Raw genomic sequence first — 24,252 nt, 5'->3', positions numbered from 1 at the left:
AGTGTTATTACTATGCATACTTCTGAGCATAGACAATTATACCTCTGTTAGAGACAGTGGCTGAATAACCTTACCTGTTTGCTTTCTTGAAAATGTATTTCACTTTCTCCTTTTCACATTTTGTCATTTCTGTGATAAAGAGTTATGAAGAATGATGCTGTCTGAACATCATTTTTGTTTATAGTCCACTATGTCTTTTAGTGATTGACTGTTCTTCATTTATTGTAGGTTTTTTATGGTTTACAAACAAATGTACTTCTTGAAATAACATTATTTCAGGGCACAAAACTTTATAAACCATTTAATTTCTTTTGAATTCAGATAGATTTGGGGTGATGCAATTTTTCCACATAAAGCTAATTCATGAGCTCATTTTTTAATTTAAAATTTCTACAATTGTCACAATACTAGTTCAAAACAATATATGCCATGAGAAAAAAATCAGGTTTTGCTCATCTGTTTGAGTTTTTGCATTGAAATTAATATATTGAGTCCCGATTCCAATGTTCACCAGCAAATGCCTAGTTTTATTTAAAGCTAAAGGCAATATTTTTATGTAAATATCTCTTTTACTCCCCAAATGTAATAAGTAGATGGAAGTATATTTATTTTGTTGTAACGGTAAGAATGAGACTGAGTTTGGTAATCATTGCCTGGATTTAAATATGTTTGTTCTATGACACATATGACCCATGATAATTCCTTTAACCAATGTGAACTTGATTTCTTCATTGTGTCACAAATTGGAAGTGAGGACTGGTATCAGCAACAGAGCTTGGCTTAGACTTGTTCATCTTAAGACTAGAACAATTATATGAAAATGAATTTTTGATACTGAATCTTCAGCTACAGATTATGGACTATGTTTTACAGACATAATTTAATTACTATGTATTAATATAAAATGAAGGGTTTATAAAATTATTAAATCTGTACATATTGTGCTTTGCTATATTCACCCTACTACTCCTTCATAATTCACCTGGACTTTACTATTTCTCCTTCTTGTTCCACATTTCTAAGGTTTCATTTTTTTGACTGGTAAATTTTTCATATATTTTTATTGTAATTAATAGAAGGACTACATTATACTCACCAGATAGAAGGTGCATTATTTCACAGACAGTGATATCCTTTCTCATGTTTTGCTCCCCATTTTCATCCCCCCATCCCCGCCCCTCATCTTGTTTTCCCCTTTTCCTTACCCTATTTCAAATAACCAAATAAACATATATATATAATATATCAGATAACAAGGTAAAATACTGTAAACATACGGCCTTATGTATTTAGGTTTTGCTGTATTGTAAATCTCTGCTAGGAGAGCCCAAGGTTTCTACTAGTTATGACAAACGAGGGAAATCATTGAGCCTATGTTTCTTTGAGTCGGGCTTACTTCACTTAATATGATTTTTTTTCTAAGTCTATCCATTTCCTTACAAATGAGGCAATGTCATTCTGACAGTGACATAAAATTCAATTGTGTATAAATACCACATCTTGTTGATCCACTCATCAACTGAGGGACATCTGGGTTGGTTCCATGCCTTTGCTATGGTAAATAGTGCTGCAATGAACATCATTGTGCTAGTGGATTTAGTATGTCTTTGTTTCTGGACCATTGGGTAAATGCCAAGTGGTGTAATTGCTGGGTCATAGGGGAGCTGTATGTTTAGTCTTTTGAGGAACTGCCATACTGCTTTCCATAGTGGTTGAATGAGTTTGCACTCTCACCAACAGTGTACTAGTAATCCCTCCTGATCACATCATGCCAGCATCTGTTGTCATGAGATTTCTTGATCATGGCCATTCTAACTGGAGTGATTTGCATTTCTTTTATGGCCTGAGATGTTGAGCATTTCTTCATGTGTCTATAGGTCATTCTTATTTTTTCATATATTTTTATTGTAATTAATAGAAGGGTTACATTATATTCAAAAGATAGAAGGTACATTACTTCACAAATATTGATACCCTTTCTCATGTCATGGTCCCCATTACCCTGCCCCCAACCCCCGCTCATCTTGATTTTCCCCCTTTCCTCTCCTATTTCAAATAACCAATTAAGCATATATAAAATATATCAGATAATGAGGTGAAATATAACAATCTGAGATAACTAAGGGACAGCAAAAGAGATGAGAGATAACATAGTACATTAAGGACAATAATCACTTATTATATGGCTTTTATATCTATATCCTGGAGATCCTTACATTTAGCATCATATTATATGGTCTTATGTCTCTAGATTTTGTTCTATTGTAAATCTCTGCTAGGAGAGCCCAAGGTTTCTACTGGTTATGACAAATGAGGGAAATGATGGAGCCTATGTTGCTTTGAGTCTGGATTACTTCAATAAATGTGGTTTTCTTCTAAGTCTTTCTAATTCCTTAAAATGGGGCAATGTCATCCTTTCTGACAGCAGCATAGATTCCATTGTGTATAAATACCATATCTTGTTGATCCACTCATCAAGTGAGGGACATTTGGGTTGGTTCCATATCTTTGCTATGGTAAATTGTGCTGCAATGAACATCATTGTTCTAGTGGATTTAGTATGTGCTTGTTTCTGGACGATTGGGTAAATGCCAAGTAGTGGAATTGCTGGGTCATAGGGGAGTTCTCTATTTGGTCTTTTGTGGAACTGCCATACTGCCTCTCATAGTGGTTGAACGAATTTACAGACCCACCCTCAGTGTAGTAGTGATCCCTCCTGGCCACATCCCCTCCAGGATCTGTTGTTATTAGATTTCTTGATCCTGGCCATTCTAATTGGTGTGAGGTGAATCTTAGAGTTGGTTTGATTTGCAATTCTTTTATGACCAGAGATGTCGAGCATTTCTTCATGTGTCTATAGGCCATTCTTATTTCTTCTTCAGAGAAGACTCTCTTTAAGTCTTTGGCCCATCTTTTAATGGGATGGTTGTTTCTTTGGAGATTAGTTTTTGAGCTGTTGATATATTTTAGATATCAGGCCTTGTCTGTTGTTTGGTTAGTAAATATCTTCTCCTACTCTGTAGGCTTTCTAGTTAGTTTGCTAGCTATGTTCTTTGCCATACAGAAGCTCTGCAGTTTAATGCAGTCCCACTTATCCAGATTTTCTCTGATTTGTTGTGTTCCTTGGTCTTTTTTAAGAAAGTTTCGACCCGTGCCAAGAAGACTTAGTGTATCTCCTATTCCATCCTGTAAAGTTTTCAATGTATATGCTTTTACCTCTTTGATCCATTTGTATTTAAACCTGATGCATGGTGACAACTGAGGTCTCATACTTCCTTTTATTTCCTTTCTTCATTAGGTTTCACATATGAATAAAAGGATCTAATTATTTTCTCTTGAGCCAATTTCTCTTCATTAATTTCAGATATATCCATTTTTCAAGTCATAAGCCTTATTTTTCCATGGCTGTATAAAACTGCATTGTTTTTATGCTACCAATATATTAGTACAACCATTATATTCAAAATTGAGCTTTATATAAGACTATAAGGGTAGAATGGGATTAGAAGCATCATGTGCTGCTCACGAGGCTGTAGAATGGGGTCAATGGTTAGAAAACATCCTGGCATCCCAAAATATATTAAATAATAATTACCACATGCTTGAGAAATTGCCCTGTTTGGTATATACTTAAGAAAATTTAAAGCACACCTAAGCATATCCGCATAAAATTTGATTTCATGGAAGTTCATGACTAGAAATCATAATAGCCATAAAATAACAATATATATACTATAATTATGTGATATATAATGGAATATTCTATCATACAAAATAATAACATATTGATATGTACTAAGATACAGATGAAACTTCAAAACATGCTATAGTTGGGCATATAGCTGGTACATGCCTGTAATCCTAGCTGCCCAAGAGCCTGAGATATGAGGATCCCCTGTCAAAGCAGACTGGGAACAGAAGTCTGTGAGACTTTTATCGCCAATTAACCACTGGAAAATCAGAAGTGGAGCTGTCACTCAAATGGTAGAATACTAACCTTTAGCTGAAGAGCTCAGGGAAAGAGCCCAGTCCCAGAGTTCAAACCCTACAATAGACCAAACAGAAAACAACAGAGAAAGAGTGGGAGAGAGAGAGAGAAAGAGAGAGAGAGAGAGAGAGAGAGAGAGAGAGAGAGAGAGAGGCAGAGACAGAGACATAGAAGAGAGGAACAGAGAGACAGAGACAGAGAGACAGACAGACAGAGAGACAGAGAGACAGAGAGACAGAGACAGAGAGAGACAGAGAGAACATTCTGTATAACAGAAGCCAGTTGTAAAATCTTCCATATTGTATGAATATATAAATGTATTTGATTTTTCAAGAATAGGGTAACCTATAGATGTAGAAAACAGGTTATAATAATATTTTGAGGAAATGGAAATCAGTGATAAGTAAGGTTCAAAAGTTATTTGGAGTCAGGGGAGGTGGTTCACTCCTGCAATCCTAGCTACTCAGGAAGCTGAGATCTGAAGATCTCGGTTCAAAGAAACCCCAGGCACTAAAGTCCAAAAGTGGCACTATGACTCAAGGGATAGGGTGGTAGCCTTGAGTTGAATATTTCAGGGACAGAGCCCAGGCCCAGAGTCAAAGCCCCATGACCAACTGACAAAAAGATAAAAAGAAAAAATATAGTTGGAATAAAGTTTCTTTTCAGAGCTGTGAAAATACATTAAAAGTAATTAGTGATATTTGATTCACAACCTGTGAACATGACTCTAGAATTTTAAAGTATGTACTTCCAATGATTGAATTATATGATATTGCAAAAAATTAGCAGTTAATGAATTAAATAATATAATGACAGAGAATATAGCTAGTTTTAAGCTTTCTGTGGTCTTAAGCATCATAATATACTATTTTTGCATGATTATTGAATGACATAAAACATCTGTATGATAATATTTATAGGTACACTGGAAGATGTACTGTCAAAACATCAAACCTATTATATAAAGATATAAAATAATATCAGTACTAGTAAGAAAATATAGTACCTTCATAAATAAAAAAGATATAACATATGAACAATGATTCCAAAATTAATGTATACATTATTTGAAACAATAATGAAAATCTCAAAAACATGTTTTTGCAAGTAAAAAATAAAGTTTTCTAGAATAAAAATGGAGGAAATCTTGAAAAGGAAAATTTTTTCAAATTGAGCTGAACTAACAACAGTGGTAGCACATTTATTATGAATTGACTCTCGCAAAATGGTTTGAAAATGAAATCAGTCTGAGAATCTAGAACATTAAGTTATGGACAGATTTTTCACCTGAGCAAAGAAAATTCTCTTGAGTTTCCCAGATTTAGAATGCTGACAAAAATTCTAGACCTTCAGGAACTTTCCGAAACCTCACCAAAGGAGTTGATTGTATAGGAACCATTCCAGGAGCAGTAACAGATACTCTAGGGTGTCCTCTGACTTGAGCGATGTGACAATAACTCTGTGTTTCCATTGATAAATTACACAGAATAGAATTTATTTGTAAACTTCCAGGAAGAATTCAACAATGTACCTTACAAAGTAGTCAATGTTTGAGCATCTATTGACACACAGCAAAGAAAGTTACTTAGGATTAAAGAGACTTGTGGTAACAGGTAACAAAGAAAAATACAACAGTGGACATTTTGGTAAAGTCATGGTTGTCCTCATTTTCCCATTCGCCAGAGTAGCTCCTATATATATATATATTTTATCATGGGGCTTGAACTTTGGGCCTAGGAGTTGTCCCTGAGCTCTTCAGCTCAAGGCTAACGCCCTCCCCCTGAGCCACAACCACACTTCCCACTTTCCAGTGATTAATTGAAGATAAGAGTCTCAAGGCCTTTAGTGCCTGGGCTGGCTTTGAACTGCAATCCTCAGATCTCAGCCTCCTGAGTAGCTAGGATTACTGGTGTGAGCCACCATGCCCAGCATAAGGTCCTAATTTTAAAAGTAGTCTTAAATAATTTTTGTATTAATAGCCCTTTACTCTAAAGTCCCTATTTTGGGTAAGTGAAAGGGTATATTTCTTTTTATTTCAAATCCCTAAAAGAAAATTTTAGCCTGCAGTGAGACCAGTTAAAGCTTTAATATAGATTGGGAATTGCTGATTTTTACTAGAAGAAATATTTAATAGCTAAGATTAACATCTTAGGTTTTTAATATGAAATCTATAATATGTTCAATTTATGGATCCATTTCTGTGGATTCATGAAAAACATGTGGGTCTTCTGTCGGTAAAATTTTTACTCTATCTTTTAAATCTTTATTATTCTAATTTTTTTGGGGGGGGATAGAGCTGTATTTCCCCAAACAATGCATTTCTTAACACAAGAAAGATTGAAAGACAGTGAATGAATAGGCAACAAAAGTGGAAATGTGAAAATGATTACTCATTCAAATGTGTTCCAGAAATAGCCCCACATCTATAAAATGAAGATTCCTGGACACAAAGCAAGAACCATTCCAGGTTCTTTGTCAATTTTTTTCTGTTTACAGTCCAACAGTCTGAAGCATGGATGCTGATTTGGGGTAGGAGAAAGGCTGGTCTCCACTTCTTCTATTCCATGTCTCCCCTGATATATCCATGATGAGATTAAGGCAAACACACAGGCCTGTGATGGTGACAGATGCTCAAAGCCCATTTCCATCCTTACAAAGGTAGAGATGTGAAGCAGGCTGGCCCCCAGTTCTTCAGTTCGGTATCTTACCCCTTGTATCCATAATGAGATGGTGGTGGTTTGCAGTGATTATAGACACTGAAAGTCATTTTTCATTCCTGAAAATGTGATAGATATAGTAAAGTTATGTGGTATTGCACCATTGGTGAACTTTTTCTGTTAAGACTCATGCTAGGACAATAGAGTGATCTGTATAAAACCTACACAAGTATTAGTAAAAGAAACAGAAAATTCTTCAACTAAATAAAGTCACTTAAAAGGAACTTTTGTTGATTTTAAGCTAACAGCCATTTGTACTTTTCGATTAAAATGAATGGCTATGAAAACATCTTCTACATTTTTAATTTTTCTGTACCAGTCCTGGGCAAAAACACTGTAACTCCACATAGCATGCTGAACTCATGTCCTAGGCATGATCTCTGAACTCTTTTTACTCAAGGCTAGTTCTCTTCCACCTGAGCCACAGCTTCACTTCTAGTTTTTAAGTGGTTAATTGGAGATAAGAATCTTATGAACTTTCTTGCCCAAGTAGCCTACAATAGCAATCCCTAGATCTCAGACTTGAGGTATTATTCTAATTTTTAAATCACTAGTTTTTGTATGCCACTGAAAGACTGAGTAAGACATGGTGAGACTTCGCACTGTTACATTTGATGCTTTCATTGTACATATAGTCATACCAAATAGCTAAAGTATCTAGCAGAGAAAGCATAGAAGAACTAAAGGATTTAACTCTGGGAAAGAGTTTATGTATCTTCTCATTCAAACTAGATGTTATTACATGTGGTTAAACTGTGATACAGAGAGATTCCCCAGAACAATAGGCTTTGGAAGTAGCCAAATGAAAGATCAAGGAGTGACTGATCATGGCAGTCTCAGTCCTTTACCGTTAGCTGAGTGGGATGACATCTCAGTACTGGAAAACTTGCTTTCTTGAGTTCACATCATTTGCTCCAATGTTCATCCTTGATGTGGTCAGTACTTGAAAAGTACTAATACGATAAAAAGATATGGTTAAGATAAAAAATAAAAATTAAGGCAAAATGGACTGTCTTTGTAAATTGCTCTCTCCCAAACAACAGAACATCCAGATGTTTAGTATAGATTAAACAAGAGGACTAACATATGGAATACTCTTTATAATACTGGAAAAGAAGAAAAAACTCATAGAAGTTATATATATGATAGAATACAGTATATATAAATTTTAAATATTAGCAATTGTCAATTTAGACATTTTCATTTTTTCTTGTAATAATATGAGACTATATATTCTTATAGAAACTATGTATTCTTATAGAAGACAATGAATAAAATCAGATTTTTTTCCAGTCCTGGGTTCAAGAGCAGGGCCTGAGGACTGTCCTTGGATTTTTCTCAAGGCTAGAACTCTACCACTTGAGCTTCAGCACCACTTGTGGCATTTTTCTAAGTATGTGGTACCATGGAATCAAACCCAGGTCTTCGTGCATGCTAGGCAAGCACTCTACCACTAGGCCAAACTCTGGCCCCTAAAATCAGATTTTTTAATAAGGGCAGGTTTCCCCCTCTTAGTTTTCAACACTGCTGACTTGATAAGTCTTTATTTCCACTTTCATGAGATCGTATAGATCTAAAATTAAGATAATGGAGAGAGGTACATATTTTTTGGTACTTTGACTGGTAGATATGTTTCTCATCATCCTTGCACCAAAAATAGAGAGCTTTTCCATGTACTTTCTTTTTTGGTCCTCGAGTTCCAACGTTTAGACTTTAGTCTGTACTGTGTTCACATAAGAGAAGATGTTTACTATGTTTTTTGCCTTGAGCATTTCAGAAGTATCTTTCTCAAATTTTGACAATAATTTTAGCAATGTCTAAGAAATATAGCACCCTAAATCATCATTATACTTGGATATACTGTCACACTTCAAGTGGTTAGAAGCATAATGTATAGAATATGGTGTCCTTGAACTCTCATTTAAGATTTTATTTGAGTAGAGTCAACAACTTTGGACAAAATTACATATGAGAATAACTGAAAAATATTTGTATCATGTTTTTCTTACTTTTAGTTTCTAAATTTTAAATAATCCTAAAATGGATATAACTTTTAAAATATTTAATGAAACTGGGTGCCAGTGACTCACATAGGTCATTCTGGTTACTGAGAAGACTGAGATCAAGAGAGAATCAAAGTTCAAGGCCAGAATAGGCAGAAAGGTTCACTAGGTTTGATCCATAGAACAATTTAAAAAGCTGGTCTGAAGGTATGTCTGAGTCATAGAGCATCAGCCGTACATACATTCATATACACAGACGCAGACACCACACACAAGACACTAGTATTTAAACAGATAAATTTACTTGGTTGCATACTATTAAATTACCCTGGCATGTAAAACCTATCTTCACATTTACAAAATATTTTATTCAAAAAATCTGCACCACTAGAATGTCTGTAATTGTTCTTCCACACATTAGGAATGTAAATGTTAATGCCAAACTATGCATTTCTTTCTCTAATTTTCTGTCGGTTGTTGGGCTTGAACTCTGGGCCTGGGCACTGTCCCTGTGCTCTTCAGCTCAAGGCAATCACTCTACCCCTTGAGCCATAGCACCACCTCCCCTTTTCTAGTGGTTAATTGGAGATACGTGTCTCACAGACATTAGTCTCAAGACATGATCTTGGACCATGATCCTCAGATCTTAGCCTCCTGAATAGCTAGGATTGCAGGGGTGAGCCACTATGCCTGGGATGCATTTTTTCTAAACTAGTGACCAAAGAATAAGTGGCAAGTCAAAAGTGTTATTCAGCTTAATGATTTACTTTGTCCTCAAAACATGGATGGGCAATTCAGATATTCTTAATTGCTAATCCAGTTTGTCTTTGTTAATAGAAAATCCTTTTAGATATTTGCAAAATTTCACTAAAATATAGTATTACACTAATTTCTTTTTCTTAATCCTTTGAGTATTTGTGAACAAGTGGCAAAAGTGATGTCAAATTCTGCCAGCAAGATAACAGTTTAAATCGAAAGTTCTTCCCTCTGAAGTTTTAGAAAAATTGAATTATGTAATCAGACTGTTTTAAGAAGATTGATGCCACCTTATTGTTCATGAAGAATTCAACAATGAAGAGTTAGGAGCAGTAGAAAAGTCAGTTACTAAACATTAAAATAATCCAAGTAGTGGTATGAATAATGAGAGTGTAAGAAGAAAGGAATTCTGTATATTGCAATTGAAAGATTATTAGATTTTGATAATGATTATTGAAAGTGGTTGGAACATAGCAGTGCAAAATATGAAGAACATTAAATAAATTGGTTGAAATTTATAAACTGAGCTTTCCATTATTTATAGATAAAAGCATCATAAAAGTTACAACTGTTTCCTTCTCAGGAGAGATAGTTAAAGAAAAAGAGAAGCCAGTATAGGTCAAGAGAGTAAGGGATTCTACTTAGTTTTGTGATGTGGAAACCATGGTATGAAGCAATTTCTAAATAAGTAAAAATAATACAAGTTGAGTTAAATTCATGGCTCAGGGCAAAAAAGCACCTGCTTCTCTAAAAACACTTCTGAATTTATACCCAAGTACCACAAAAATACTAAAAAGAAAAACTGAGTGGCCATTTATATGCTCAAGCTTTGTGGTATGAAGCCATTTCTGACATGAACATCATATACTGACTAAAGCTGTATAAAGTAGTTAAATTTAATAAACAGAAAATTGATGTATGCATTCAATACATTTCTATATGTATTCCTCCAGAATTATTTGGATGCATATGTGCATGTGTGTTCATGTGTGTGTGTGTGTGTACATGTGTGTATGCATAGTGAATGAGTTACATACTGCTATTCCATTATTATTTCTCAAGAAATGTAAAATTGAAATATTAATTGGGAATGATGGCAATTGTTTTCTGCTTTTTTCTTATTAACTTTCAGTTTTATGAATTAATAAGCCTAAAAAACATTTTTAAATATTTAAGCTATGTCTTTCACTGGAAAAGCAGCAAGATATTTGAGCTCAAAATGATTTGCTTGTCTTTTCCAATGCATTGAATTCTTTAGCTTTTGCTTTACTTTGCTTATTTTGTTTGCTTTTGTTTAAAGCATATAGTGGAAAAATTAATGTAATGTAAAAAAATGAGGTTTTGAGTTGTAAATTTTATTTCCTGCTCTATAACTGAACGCTAACCTATCTATTTGAATATTTCACAATAATTAGATTAGAATACATAATAAGAATTTTTTTTGCCAGTCCTAGGCTTGAATTCAAGGCCAGAGCACTGTCCTTGGACTTTCTCAAGGCTAGAGCTCTATCACTTGAGCCTCAGCACAGCTTCTGGATTTTTTTTTCTAAGTATGTGGTACAGAGGAATTGAACCCAGGTCTTTGTGCTTGCTCGGCAAGCACTCTACCACTAGGCCAAACTCCCAGCTCCCACTTTTTACATTTAAAATAGCACTACTTATTTAGTTGTGTGCTAGCCATTGCCGTGTACAAAGTCATAACACCTGTTCCCACCAAATGTCCTCTCCTAAAATGCATGTTAAAAGTACTGCAGTCTGTTTTCTGTATCCAGAAGTTACTCTCATCTAAATAGTCTGTTCACACAAAGTCATATTCCTGCATGTGTAAATATCTCTGTATATAAATAGAGAATGATTTGGAAGGATCATTCCAATCTCAAGGCCCACTGTTCTCTTCCCTCAACAGATGTTAATCCTCTGGTACAAGAATCTTTGTATCTATATCTGCTTCCCCCAAAGCCCCACATTTAACAAGTTCAAAGTAGTGTTTTCCTAACCTAAAGATTTTATTTTCTCCTATATCTGAGTGCACTTGTATTTCCTTGTATATTTTTAGCCAGAGTATATTTTTTGGTTTTTATTCCTTCTAATTTGTAGCTTCTTGAAGGCAAGGCAGTATATTTAAAATAATTTTGTAGCAGCTGACATGGGTTCCTTGTCAATTTTACTCTTTAGTGCACAGTGTGTGATTTCCCTATCTGCATAAAATGTGATTTTTTTTCATTTTTAACGTGGGTCTAAGACTTTTATGGCATCTTTATAAACGTAGGAATTTAGGGATTTATTGCTGGCTATGGGCATATTAAATATTGGTACTATCATGGATTTTCTAAATGGTTCATCAGTAATAAAGTTGAAAACTTTACTTGTCTTAGAATCAATGCAGAGAAAATGATAGTGCATAATATTTAAAAGGAATTTCTTTTCCTTTTCAATTGTATTGGTAAAGTTGGTGATTTACACTGTTTACTAGTATGCCAAGTTCATTCTCAGTCTTATGATACATATATATGTATTTGTATATATATTTATGGTTGAAATAAAATTTTACTAAAGAATTACAAAGTGATATCACTGTCTTAAAAGTGAAAATCATAGGTATAATCAGGTCCTATTCATTTGGATATCACAAATAAGAATGATATGTCATTGGTAATCGCATAGCTCGTTCCAGCCTTGGTCTTGGCTTTCATTTCAAAAATGTGTTCCGTTTACTGGAAATTTTTAGAATAACATCAGAAATCAATCATATACTAGACATCATCTACATTCTATTAGCCTTTTTCTAAAACTTTCATTTCTGTTTTCCAAATTATATTCTTGTAATTCATGAACTTACAAGGGCTCAGTGATTTGAATTTCATGTTCGTTCTCAGAAGCCCTTTCAGTAAATTATACCTTTATTCAGTATTTCCCCTATTCAAAAGAGAAAAGAACACCTCACATTAAAGAAACTCTCTGAACCATTCCATTTTTACATCACTGAGACACATTTTTGTAAAATACTGTCTTGGAGATTTAGCTTTGTATGAAAAATAGCAGCTTTTATCTTTCAGAAAATTATTTGAGAAAACACTACAGAATATGACTATTATCGTACTGCACCAAGAATGCTAGGGAGAGGCCCCAAAATACTCAGCCTTTTTACCATGAACAGATGCATTTGGAGGAATCAAAGACATTATTGTGTGAAACCCAAAATTATTTTAATATGATTCTATGTTAACCTCCATTGTGACTCTTAATTATTTGAAGAACATAATCTATCATCTATAGCAATACTAAAGAGAAACACACATATATATATATATGTATGTGTGTATGCATATATATAGAGAGAATGAATTTGCCTTTATATATTAAAATTTATTCTAAATGAAATCCAAATATCTGGGGTAAAAAAAACCTAACAAAAGACACTCAATGTATAAAATTTTAAAGTGCAAATATATATTTGAATTTGTGTATTTGTAAATAATTGGACAGAAGGTAGAGATGTTCAAGAAACCATTATTGACCCAGATCTGGTACCTCCTGCCTCCTATAATTCTGGCTATTCTGGAGGCTGAGACCTGAAGAATCATGGATCATGATCAGCCCAGGATGTCACAGTAAAAAATACATTATATTTCTTCAAATTCATTTTTTTCTACAAAAAGCTTGTGTTTCTGTACCAGAAGCAAATTGGGAAAGTAAAAACATCTTGACTATTTCAAGTTTTATGCTGCCTACTAGGTGGTCAACCTTGCTAAACTTATATATGTACCTTGTACCTATACTGAAAATCTGTTTTGGCTGAAGCACATAAGTTGTGACAGAAAAAAAAGGAATGGTATAGAAAAGAATGCAAAACAATTTCTGCAAGTTCATTCATCTCTTTTTTGTCCTAGGTTATGCGTTTAAAACTCTATTTAGAAAGAAACACTGGAATCTATCTAGATATGGGAGTGGGGAGCTTTTTTTCTTTCATTATCTTTCCTTTTTGGATTCTTATCTGCTTTTTTTTTAAACTCCATTTCTTTATATTGCTCATTTTTTAAAATAACAAATGATAAATTGCTTTAAAAAAAAGAAAAAAACAAAGCATCAGCTCTGGGGGTCTGTCCTGAGGCCACTAGGAAGGGTGTGAGAGGGGATTCTAGAGCTTTATGACAGAGGCCACACAGTAGCTGCCATGGCCAGAAGGCACTGGGGGAAGTCAGGGACCCTCAGCCCATTCCCATTGTACACTGTTCCTAGTATATATATATATATATATATATATATATATATATATATATATATATATATGTTTGCAAATGCTTACTGTGAAATGAGAAAGAATAAAAACTATGTCTACTAAACAAAAAAAAATCTGCAAAGGCATAAAAGAGACTTATTGGTCTTTTCACACTATCACAACATTTTAAAACAGTTTGCAGCAATAAAATTAGTTTTTGAGGTCTTTGGAATGGTTCATAGGAGTTTGATTTTTTTTAAAGTGATAATCTTATGGGGCCGGGAATTTTGCCTAGTGGTAGAGTGCTTGCCTAGCAAGCATGAAGACCTGGGTTTGATTACTTGGTACTACACGCATAGAAAATATCAGAAATGGTGTTGTGGCTCAAGTGATAGAGCTCTAGCCTGAGAAAGCCCAAGGACAGTGCTCTGGCCCTGAGTTCAAGGCCTAGAACTGGCAAAAAAAGTCTGCTCAGTTAAAGAAATGACTAATTGTAAATAGGCTATCAAGAGATTACAGACATAAAAATAGCAAATCAAAAAAAATTGAGAGATTTCAATGGACTAGTCATACATTATTAAACAAAAAAATAACCTAAACATATATTATTTCACTGTGGCTAGTTACTCCTTCATAGGGCCCCTATGTTCATAATTGTTTGTATTTTTACCCACATATCACCAAATTCTTCTTAGATACAAGGATCAGTATCTCCTGATTGAAATTCAGCTAACCATGCATGTTGAACTTTCCAAGAAATCCAGCTTCATAGTGAATTGTGGTGCATTAGGAAAGCAAACACATTCAATACTTTTTATTCAATGAGTTTGGATTTAGAAAGTCATTGTCAATAGGTTAATCCTATTGTACAGACAGTTTCTTTGGTTAAGAGGCAGATTAAATAAATAAAGGTTTCACCAAAATGCTAATTTCTGAGTATTTCTGTCAACTGTCAAAGAATAAATCTCAGAAGAGACTGTAGAATTGGCTAATTCTAGTTTATATTCATTTTCCATCAACAGAACTTCCAAAGGAACTCTGACTATACATAAGTCTAGACAGAGTTTATTTGTAACCTAGCTCAAAAACACATTAGAACTTTTGACTTTTATTCTATTGTGTTTAATCAATAAAGCACTACCTAATTCGGGAGCATATTCAGAGATTTCAAAAAATCTGGAATAATTTAATTAATATTGAATTCACAATTTTATGTCCTACATGTGATTATCAAATTAAACCTAAATTTGAGCCTGAGTCAGGAGAATGTTCTGATCTTAAGACCCATATGCTTTTTCAAAGGTGAAAGACAAAATGACTTTTCTTCCATACAAAGGAAAGAAGAGTGCTAAAAATATAAGGCAGTGTGCACTTTTCTTTGTAATTTTTAATAAGTGCTTAAAGTTTAATATCATATGTAAACACGAATATCTCACATTGTCCAGATATTCTGTTCAAACATGATTCTGAGTATTTCTGTGAGGGTAGCTCTTTTACTCATATAACTGGTGTTCAACCACTTGAGGCATACCTTTTGTTATGGGTTTTTGCTTGCTAATTGGAAATAAGGATCTCTTCAATTTGATTGTCTCTGCAGGACTTAAAATATGGTCCTCAGATCTTAATCTCCTGAGTAGCTAGAATTATAGATGTAAGACACCAACATTCAGCAAGTTTAATTTTGGTCAAAACAAATTAAGAATTTTCCACCAGTTTATCAGTGGAGAAAATCCATTCAGTAATCAAAGAGGTGGCAAAAATAAAGAAAGCAATTCAGGTGATCTGTAGTTGTCCCTTATGAAAATATATCAGTCAGCTTGGCTATGCTATAACGAAATAACCCAGAAAATTTAGCTATAAAAAGCAGATTGAATGTGATAAGATTGAAGTAGATTAGAATTACTCAATACTTACATAAATTTCTTGATTCTGAAAAAAATGTCAGGAATGCATCTTCAGAGAGAAATGAGCAGCATCAAAAAGCATTGCAATGGAACACTGTGCCGCAGACAAGAAAAAAATTGAAATCCAGGAATATTGAACTTTAGATTTGTAAAAGAAACAATGGACATTAGTGCAAGGACCTAGCCAAAGTGGCAAAGGAGTCAAAGACTCATCCTTGCCAAGAATGTGATTAAAAAATAACTACAAGCAGTGACTTTGGCCTAGTGGTAGAGTGCTTGCCTAGCATGCACAAAGACCTGGATTCATTTCCTTGGTACCACATATATAGAAAAAGGCTGGAAGTGGTGCCAAGGATAAAGTAGTAGAGCTCTAGCCTACAGAAAGTCCAAGGATAGTGCTCAGGCCCTGAGCTCAAGCCCAGGAGTGGCAGAAAGAAAGAAAGAAAGAAAAAGAGAGAGAGAGGGAGAGGGAGAGGGAGAGGGAGAGGGAGGGAGGGAGGGAGGGAGGGAGGGAGGAAGGAAGGAAGGAAGGAAGGAAGGAAGGAAGGAAGGAAGGAAGGAAGGAAGGAAGGAAGGAAGGAAGGAAGGAAGGAAATTAGATTTTCTGGGTTGGGAGTTTGGCCTGGTGGTAGAGTGCTTGCCTGGCATGCATGAAGACCTGGTTCTATTCCTCAGTACCACATATATAGAAAAAAAGCCGGAAGTGGTGCGGAGGCTCAAGTGCTAGAGCATTAGCCTTGAGAAAGTCGAAGGACAGTGCTCAGGCCTTGAGCTCAAGTCCAGGACTGGCAAAAAAATAACCAAAAGCCTCAATGAGCTCCCAAGGTGCATAATGTGATAGTATGAAAAAATATGTATTTAAATGAGAGATCTTTGTTCTACATAGAGAGGGGATGACTATCTTTCTCACTGCTGCTGTATGAGGAAGGGGAGGAGGCTGAGGAGACACCTTAAGAGATGATTAGGATTTACATTTCACAATTTTGCTGGGGCAGAAACCTCTGGGAAAAAAGAGGAATCCAAGATCTCCCTTCACTGTCGAAATAAATGACTATCCGCAGAATAAGGGGGCTCCAATAACTAACTGAATGCAGACTCATGGGCACAAATCTTCCTGTTGAGATGGGCACTATACTGGAACCTAGGGGAATGACTGGATTTGACCAGGACTCAAAAGATTGCTCAGGACTTGGGGTTCCCTCCCAACAGAGTGTTACTCTCAAATGGCTTTGTAGATCCATGTATAGTAAAAGACAGTGGAAAAATAGGCACTCGGGCATTTTCCTCATTTACCCATATTGCCAGAGCCTTATATTACAAGAGGATATCCAACATGTTTCACATTTTAGCAATAGGAAGCCACACACCTAATAAAGGGATTAGATATTTAAATTCTATAAGTGACTCAAAAGACTCAATACCAAGAGAACAAATAACCAAATTTTAAAATGGGCATAGAAATACAATAGAATGTTTACAAGTGAAGAAATGCAAATAACAAAAATGCATATGAATGCAAAAATAATAGCCAGGAAAAATAAGGCAAAACTATAAACATAAAGACAGTATGCTGGCAGGGTTGAGAGGAAAAGGAAAGAATTTTACACTGTTTGAGAGGTATAACTTAATGGAGACATTATGGGAGACACTATAATTTTCCTTAGAAAAATTAAAAGTAGACTTATATCTACCAGCTTTGCACATTTTGGTAGGAATAAAAAGAAATTACATTTCTGTCAAGGAAATCTCTGCACTTGTGTGTTTATTATTGAAATAGTTTTACTAGCTGATAGATGGAATCAATCTAAGAGCCCATGGATTATTTTTTAAAAAATCTGTCTGTATCCAAGGAAATATTTACATAGCTTAAATAGATATGCATTTCTTTCTGAACAAGAAGGAAATCTCATTTGTGACAATACAAATAGATAAGGTAAATTTTCTATTCACTGATATAAGCAAAGTGTAGAAACACAAAACTGTATGATCTCAAATACTTATGTAACATTATGGTGCTAATATATATTGCCAGTATATATTTGTAATAGCACCGTAGACCATACAATAACACGAAAGAACTTCAAAGTATTCTATGCCACACTGTGATCATATAGGATCATTGATTTTAGCAAATACAGCACCATGGTGGAGAATTTTCTAATAAGATTTCCATGAAGATGAGAAGAAAAGGGTTCTGTGGATAAATCTTTGTATCTTCTGTGCAGTTGTGTTGTACCTAGAATTGCTCTTAAATAACAAACCATTTTGTTATTTTTTTTCAAATTGGAAAGTTTGCCTATGTGGAAAATATTGATGAAATAAGTAATATAACCTGAGAGAAGTGGTGAAAGACTGTAAATCTACCTACCCAATAGACAGAAATGGGAGGATAATGGTTTGAGGCCAGCCTATTCTAAGAAGTTAGTGAGAATTTACCTTAGAGAATTTTGCTGAGCCAGGGGGCTCGGTGACTCATGCTTATAATCCTAGCTACTCAGGAGGCTGAGATCTGAGGATCAAGATTCAAAGCCACCTCAGGCACAAAAGGACCCGAGACTCTTATCTCAAATTAACCTCTAGAAAAAGGAAAGTGGAGCTTGGCTCAAGAGTAGGGAGGTAGCCTTGAGCTGAAGTGCTCAGGAACAGAGCCCAGGCCCAGGGGTAGGGTGGTAGCCTTGAGCTGAAGAGCTCAGAGACAGAACCCAGACTGAGTCCAAGTCTCATGACCCACAAAAAACAAACCAAAACAAAACAAAAAGTTTAAAGTGGCGATTCACACCAATAATTCCAGCTATGCAGAATAAAAATGTAGGATGTGCACAGTCCAAGGCCAGCCACAAGCAAAGTCATAAAAATTCACTGAAAAAGTAACAATAACTCAAGTAAAAGCAGATGGAAGCATGATTCAATTAGTAAAGCACTTTCCTAACAAGCATGAGATCAAATAATTATAAACAAGCTACATAAACAAAATAAAAAGAAATCAGTAAGATATATCACAGGCTATGAGACAATACTTGCAAATTCCATATGTGGTAAATGCCCTTTATCAAGAATACTAAAATAAACTCCAAAACTCAATAATAAAAATATAGTCTATGAAGTGCCAGTAGCTTACACATGTAATCCTACCTAATCAGGAGGCTGATATCTGAGGACCATGGTTCAAAGCAAGCTTGAGTAGAAAAGTCCCTAAAATTATCACAAATAAACTCCTCAGAAAAGCCAGAAATGGTATTGTGGTTCAAGTGGTAGATCATTAGCCATGAACAAAAAGAGGTTCAGGGACAGTACCTAAGCACTGAGTTCAAGACCCAGCTAGGAGGCAGTGGCTTATACTTGTAACCCTAGCTAATCAAGTGGTTGAGATCTGAGGAACAATTTGAAGCCAGCACTAGCAAGAAAATTCTTATCTCAAACAAACCACCATAAAACCAGAAACAGAACTGTGACTCAGGTGATAAATATGTACATATTTATATATGTGTATCCCAACTCAAAACAAACAGGATTTATTTGGAAACAAACATGATTATTTAAAATTTTGCACTGCCTTAGAAATTATCTTTTTTTTCCAAAGAAAAAAAGATGTTTCTGTTTTATCCTACTATTTGAGTGCTTTTCTATAAAGTTAGAAGAACTTGTAATTTTTCTCATAGTTCCCAGATGGATTATTGTTGTCTCGAAGGCCTTTACAATGAGTGATATTTTCTCAGTTTTGTTGTCATTCTTGCTTAGTTAGGCTTGTGGGAAATACCCTTCAAGTGAGTGAACATTCTCCTTACATCTGCTGCTTAAAATGTTCAATATTCTCTTGGTAGCCCAGACTTGGCTATCATCCATTTTCTAGCAATTTTAGCTTTAATCTCTTAAGTGATGCCCAATTGTGTCTAAAACAACTCATGTCCAATCTCGCTTTGTAGACATCTAAGTTTCTTTGCACTGTTTGTTTTGCCCTGTGACTTCAACTTGGTATTGACTCAAGAAAATGGTCGAATTTCCAGTGTATCTAGCCCCCTTTCTTCATATTGTGAGAATGTAAGTGAAGATTGCTCCTCATAAGTTTTTACATATCAAATGAAAATAACAATTTCCATATGATATTAGATGTATTTTCATGTCACTAGGGTTTGTACTCAGAGCCTTGGGCTTGGTAGACAGGTGCTACATATCTGAATCATGCTCCTAGTCCTCTTTTTATGTTTATTTTTAAAATATAAGACTGGCCCAGTGTCCACTTGGGGGAAAAGTAGTGAATAACATCATGGAATGATATAAAGGAGAGCTTAATATTATCTTATGCATTTTCTTTTTTCTGTCTTTATTTTTGGCTTTTCCTTTACTGTTCCTGGGGTTTGAACCTAAGTCCTTATACTTTGTCAGGCTGGTGCCCCACAGCATAAGCATTACCCTTAGCCATGTCTTTTGCTAGTTGCTTTGAAGATAGTGTCTACTGATCTTTTCTGCCTAGGTTGGACTCGAGCCATAATCCTCCATAGATAGCATTACACCTGTGAGCTATGTGAACCTAGGTAACTGGATTTTACTACAATACCCTTCATTTATTAAGTGTCAGACAATTTTTAAGATACTTTATATATTGTTAACTATTTAATATTAATAGCTGTTTGTACACTAGGATTTCCCCTAATTTATAAGTAAATTTATAGCTCTCAGGGAAATTATATAACCTTTTGTAGTAGCAACAGTGAGTGAATGAGCTTAAAAGGGATCTTAATTCTTAGTGATTCCTATTTGTATTTTTAAATTTTTTTGCCAGTCCTGGCTTGAACTCAGGGCCTAAGCACTGTCCTTGGGCTTTCTCAAGGCTAGAGCTCTACCACTTGAGTCAAGGAACTACTTGCAGCTTTTTTTCTATGTATGTGGTACCAAAGAATTGAATCTGGGTCTTCATGCATGCTAGGCAAACACTCTACCACTAGGCCAAACTCCCGACCCTATTTGTTTTTATTCCTCTACTCTCTATTATGCTATGTTTCATGTCTTCAGGTTTTTAGCTAATTGAATTTCCAATATCCTTTCTTACTCTTTGGCAAAAAATGTAACATTTCTTAGAAGAAACAGGAGACACAAGGGAGATACAGAAAGCTAACTAAATATTCATCTGTGCTGTCAGTGTTGATTCTGGAGCTTTGGAGTAAGAGCTAGACTACTGACAGCTCTCTCTAAGGCAGCTGGCAGGTATAAGTCTTTGCAAATGAAAACTGCAACATAAAATTGATATGACCAATCACTTCACAGATGAGTAGATTTCTTTAAGAACAGGATACAGTTTGAATCAGCCAAAAGTTGGAGAGTGACAATAAAATCATCGTAGCTTTTGAGTTCAGCTGCTAAACGTGGAGACATTAAGGCCATATCAGTATCTGCTAGGTAAATCACTGTGGTAATTTAGTCTTTCCTAATTCCTTTAAAAAAGGGATAACTTTGCCTTTACCAAAAGTTAACACATACTGGTACATCCAAGTGATTTAAAATCCCACCCCTCCAAATGTAGGTTGCACATATTTTCCACTACTTTTGTGTTGCTGATAGGCTCTTTCACTTGAACGGCCTTTTAGTTGGTCGTATACACATTCCTGAATAAATAAATCAGTGAAATATTGAGGGAGGGGATGTAATAAGGATATGAGCAGGAGAATTGAACACATGGAGTCTTGAAATTTGGCTCCTCTCTGAGGATTAATCAGGTTGCCCCTAACATCACTATATTTTAGTTTCTCATCTAGCTAATGGTTGAAAAGTAAAGGAATATAGTTTTTATTGTAATTAATAGAAGGGTTACATTATATTTGCCACATAGAAGGTGCATTAATTCACATACATTGATACCCCTTCTCATGTCTTGGTCCCCATTTCCCTCCCCCCACCCCCATCCCTCATCTTGTTTTCCCCCCTTCCCTATCCAATTTCAAATAACCAAATACAAATATATACAATATATCAAATAGCAAAGTGAGAAACTGTAAAAATATGAGATAACCAAGGGACGGCAAAAGAGATGAGAGATAACATAGTACATTAAGGACAACAATCGCACATTATATGGCTTGTGTATCTATATCCTGGAGGTCCTTTCATTTAGTATCATACTGTATGGCCTTATGTATCTAGGTTTTGCTCTATTGCAAATCTCTGCTGTGAGAACCCAAGGTTTCTACTGATTATGAAAATGAGGGAAACCACTGAGCCTATGTTCATTTGAGTCTGGCTTACTTCACTTAATATGATTTTTTTCTAAGTCTTTCCATTTCCTAACAAATGGGGTGATGTCGTTTTTTTCTGACAGCAGCATAGAATTCCATTGTGTACAAATACCACATCTTGTTGATCCACTCATCAACTGAGGGACATCTAGGTTGGTTCCATATCTTTGCTATGGTAAACAGTGCTGCAATGAACATCGTTGTGCTAGTGGATTTAGTATGTCCTTGTTTCTGGATGATTGGGTAAATGCCAAGTAGTGGAATTGCTGGGTCATAGGGGAGCTCTATGTTTAGTCTTTTGAGGAACTGCCATACTGCTTTCCATAGTGGTTGAATGAGTTTGCACTCCCACCAGCAGTGTAGTAGGGATTCCTCCTGGCCACATCCCCTCCAGCATCTGTTATTATTCGTTTTCTTGATCCTGGCCATTCTAACTGGAGTGAGGTGGAATCTTAGAGTTGTTTTGATTTGCATTTCTTTTATGACCAGAGATGTTGAGCATTTCTTCATGTGTCTATAGGCCATTTTTGTTTCTTCTTCAGAGAAGACTCTCTTTAAGTCTTTGACCCATCATTTAATGGGATGGTTGTTACTTTGGAGATTAGTTTTTGAGTGATTCAATTTTTTGAGCTCTTGATATATTTTAGATATGAAGCCTTTGTCCATTGTATGGTTGGTGAAGATCTTCTCCCATTCTGTGGGCTTCCTAATTAATTTACTAGCTATGTCCTTTGCCATACAAAAGCTCTGTAGTTTAATGCAGTCCCACTTATCCAGCCTTTCTCTGATTTGTTGTGATTCTTGGTCCTTATTAAGAAAGTTTCGACCTGTGCCAAGGGGGCCTAGTGTATCTCCTATTCCTTCTTGTAATTTTTTCAGTCTGTCGGCTTTTACCTCAAGGTCTTTGATCCATTTGGAGTCAATTCTAGTGCAGGGTGAAAAAGAAGGATCCAAGTTTCGTTTTCTGCAGGTGCTTAACCAGTTCTGCCAGCACCATTTGTTGAAGAGCCTGTCTTTCTTCCATTCTATTTTTTTTTGCTCCCTTGCCAGTACCAAGCTGTTTTGAATAATTACATGAACCCGAACATTGTTAGCGATTGATCAAATGTGGATTTGTGAAATATGACTCTGTTGCCATAACCATAATCAAAGATGTAGATGATAATTACTAGAATGCTAGTAAAATATTTTTAGATTGGGGAAGAGAATGGAACTCACTAGTACAGTATAGGTCTAGTACATGTGAATTCCTGCCTTGTTCCTCAACTCTTGGGAAAGACATAGAAATGAAAGAACAGAAAACAAAATAAATATCAAAAGAGAAGAAATGATAGTTTCAGATAGTGAGAAAGATGAAAGAGGAAAATGTGGGAAGCTGAGAAAATCTTGGACCCAGTTCTGGAAATGAAAAATTTTAGTAAGAGATGAATGTTCCCTGGAAATTGGCAGTGTATACCATAAATAAATACATTTTAAATGACAAAGAAAGTATTCCATGTATGGCTGGCTATGTGTTACAATCTAGAAGAAGAAAGTTTCACATTGGATGTGTATATCTAAGAATTATCTAAATTTGGACAGTTTCCAAAATCATGTTTGAATCTCCGCTTCCTTCTAAAAGCATCCAAAATCTGTATTTGTTCCAAAATGTCGACTTGGACTTGAAAGTGAGGATTTTAGGATGTATAAAGAATGCTAATTTAAATTAAATTATTCAAACTACTGTAGAGAAAATGAGATGCATAACATAGGCATAATACAATCAACCAGAACAACCTGTCTGGTACTGAATTCTGATTCCTAAAACACTTGTCCAGATTACCCCTCCCAACCTAGATACTGCCTTTACTAGAGTAAAGCAAACAGTAGTAAAGCATTAGTTTAGAAATATGTCATGCAACTTAAACTGTGCTTAAAATGTTAGAGGTAGAATATAAAATAAATAAAATTTCATCTCATCATTTTGAAAACTACTTATTACCATTCCAATTCTAAACTGCTCTCATTTGAGGAAATAGATAAATTCATAAAAAGTTTTATAGAATTACGTTTTATTTTTAAATGCTTAAATAATTAGACAACTTAAAACTATTTTATTTTATTAATAAAACCCAAATTCACCTATATTTTTGGTTTGTAAATCTGTCTGTTTTCCTTTTTTTTTGAGTGCATACTTTCTTAAGTATTATCAAAACAGTGATCATATTTAGACTCAGCCAATTTCCCCCATGAATGTAGGAAGATGAGCCTTCTCCTCTGACTGCTATCACACAAAGTTGGTTCCCAGAAGCCATTTTATTACTTTGTAATTGCTCACTCTTCATCATGCTAATTGAATCATATAATGATGAGAATTACTCAGGTATGGATCATCCCCTGTACAATTAGGACTTAATATTGATACCTTGCTGAATATATAAAACATGTGTTAGAAAGTG

The sequence above is a fragment of the Megascapheus bottae genome, chromosome X (genome assembly GCF_031878675.1).
Source record: "Megascapheus bottae isolate mThoBot1 chromosome X, mThoBot2.hap1, whole genome shotgun sequence".
NCBI classification, from domain to species: domain Eukaryota; kingdom Metazoa; phylum Chordata; class Mammalia; order Rodentia; family Geomyidae; genus Megascapheus; species Megascapheus bottae.
The sequence above is the reverse complement of the archived record's forward strand: the minus strand, read 5'-3'. Positions refer to the sequence as shown.